This window comes from Poeciliopsis prolifica, unplaced genomic scaffold (genome assembly GCF_027474105.1).
Source record: "Poeciliopsis prolifica strain line A6 unplaced genomic scaffold, Auburn_PproV2 SCAFFOLD044, whole genome shotgun sequence".
Taxonomy (NCBI): domain Eukaryota; kingdom Metazoa; phylum Chordata; class Actinopteri; order Cyprinodontiformes; family Poeciliidae; genus Poeciliopsis; species Poeciliopsis prolifica.
The window spans coordinates 3,010,001-3,012,632 of record NW_026562419.1 but is presented as its reverse complement, the minus strand read 5'-3'; the positions used below and the strand labels follow the sequence as shown (position 1 = coordinate 3,012,632).

General features: G+C 40.0%; 1 pseudogene; it reads right to left on the bottom strand.

Moving 5' to 3' along the window:
• Positions 1–1,345: 1,345 nt before the first annotated feature.
• The window catches only part of LOC129376595 (coiled-coil domain-containing protein 171-like), a 13,934-nt pseudogene continuing 12,647 nt past the window's right edge, over positions 1,346–2,632 (bottom strand).

Sequence of the window (2,632 nt, the reverse complement as noted above, 5' to 3'; positions counted from 1 at the left end):
AAAGTATGAGAATAAAATGGTTTGAGAATAAAGTGGAAACAATACTGGAATAAAATCGCAATAATATGAGAATAAATATTAAGAATAAAGTTAAAATAACAGGTGGAGGTTCAGTTTATCTCATGTTACAATTTAAGACAAAATTGTTTCTGAGAGGAAAACATTTTTAACAAAACCAGTAAAAACTACTGATGGTTCCCAACATGTGAACTCACTTCATTAACTGATTGAACTCTGAACCAGTATAAACCAGTTTATACCAGTTTAAACCTGTTTGAACCAGTTTAGACCAGTATAAACCAGTTTAGACCAGTATAAACCAGTTTAAGCCAGTATAAACCAGTTTAAACAAGTTTAAACCAGTTTAGACCAGTATAAACCAGTTTAGACCAGTATAAACCAGTGTAAACCAGTATAAACCAGTTTAAACCAGTTTAGACCAGTATAAACCAGTTTAAACCAGTTTAAACCAGTATAAACCAGTATAAACCAGTTTAGACCAGTATAAACCAGTTTAGACCAGTATAAACCAGTTTAAGCCAGTATAAACCAGTTTAAACCAGTTTAGACCAATATAAACCAGTATAAACCAGTATAAACTAGTTTAAACCAGTGTAAACAAGGTTAAACCAGTATAAACCAGTTTAACCAGTATAAACTAGTTTAAACCAGTTTAGACCAGTATAAACCAGTTTAGCCAGTATAAAACTAGTTTAAACCAGTTTAAACCAGTATAGCCAGTATAAACTAGTTTAAACCAGTTTAGACCGGTATAAACCAGTTCAGACCAGTATAAACCAGTATAGACCAATATAAACCAGTTTAGACCAGTATAAACCAGTTTAGCCAGTATAAACTACTTTAAACCAGTTTAAGCCAGTATAAACCAGTTTAAACCAGTTTAGACCAGTATAAACTAGTTTAAACCAGTGTAAACAAGGTTAGACCAGTATAAACCAGTTTAGCCAGTATAACCTAGTTTAAACCAGTTTAGACCAGTTTAGCCAGTATAAACTAGTTTAAACCAGTTTAGACCAGTATAAACCAGTTTAGACCAATATAAACTAGTTTAAACCAATTTAGACCAGTATAAACCAGTTTAAACCAGTATAACCAGTTTAAACCAGTATAAACCAGTTTAGACCAGTATAAACCAGTTTAGCCAGTATAAACCAGTTTAGCCAGTATAAACTAGTTTAAACCAATTTAGACCAGTATAAACCAGTTTAAAACCAGTATAAACCAGTTTAAACCAGTATAAACCAGTTAGACCAGTATAAACCAGTTTAAACCTGTTTAAACCAGTTTAGACCAGTATAACCCCAGTATAAACCGGTGTAAACCGGTTTATACTTGTTTAAACCAGTTTAGACCAGTATAAACCAGTTTAGACCAGTATAAACCAGTTTAGACCAGTTCACCAGGTCCAGGTCTGACCTGAACCCCGGTTCTGCCTGACCGGGTCGTCTACGTCCGTCTGTTCCAGTTGCAGAATGCTGAGGTGAGTGATGCTCTGACTGGAGGAGACATGTTGAGGCTCCAGGGGAGGAAACTGGTTTCCAGCTGAGTCAGCGGCGCCGTGCGTGTCCCTCAGCAGCTGATGCGGCATCCTGGCCCGGAGCAGAGCGAGCGATGGGACCTTCGTCTGTCATGAGCAGATCGTCTCATCTGAGACGCGGCGGCGCCCCAAGCCGCCGCCGCGTCTGAGTGCTGACTCAGCAGAATCAAACGCTCCGACTTCAATCAGAAATAAATCCTGATCAGGTGGTTTGGTGTTTTCCCTGAGGACTGGGAACGCTTCAGATGGATCTTAGGCTTCTCTGATGAAACTTTAACGGGAGTCCCGTTCAGTCCGGTTCCGTCCAACTCCAGTCCGGTCGCATAGAAAGTCCGGTTCGTTTGGATGCGTAAAAACAAAAAGTGAACTCTGACCCGTCTGGGTTCAGTTGAACTATAGTTTGCTTCAAATGCAAATGTGAACTCGAAGCGGACCGGAGACTTCTCCAAAAGCAGGAATTGAACCACAGTGCAGGGCATTCTGGGTAAATACAACCATGCTAGCCTAGCGCTAGCAGGAGAAAAACAGATAATCAGATCAATTGGTCCAATTGACGAGGATCAGGCAGAGGATCGTTTTACAAACACCAGGAGTTTCCCTGACTTTAAACCGTTTATTTCACAAAATGGCCGACTCAACCTCTGACACGGGACGACATGAGGAGGTGGGCGTGGCCTCTGGGTGAAAAGCTGCTTTCTGTTTGTCATCTGAAGTCTGAGAATTGATCAAGCTAAATATTGTTTGGGCTCTAGGGGCGCCAACAACAGACAACACGTCCCAAACGTCAAAGCTGTGAGTTCAGAAACAATTTCTAACATTTTTATGGTCTAAAATCCAAATCATCATGACTAATGAAACTGATTATGGGTTTAATCAGACGCGGCCCGTCTGGGCTAGGGTCCGGGGTTAAAGGTTAGGGGTTAAGGGTCCGGGGTTAAAGGTTAGGGGTTAAAGGTTAGGGTCTGATAACCGCTCACGGCTTCTTTTCTCCATCCTGGTCATTTTTTTGTTTTTTTAGGAGAATTTCATTTCTTGACTTTATTTCTTTCATTTCTATTCTCTTTATTATCTCAG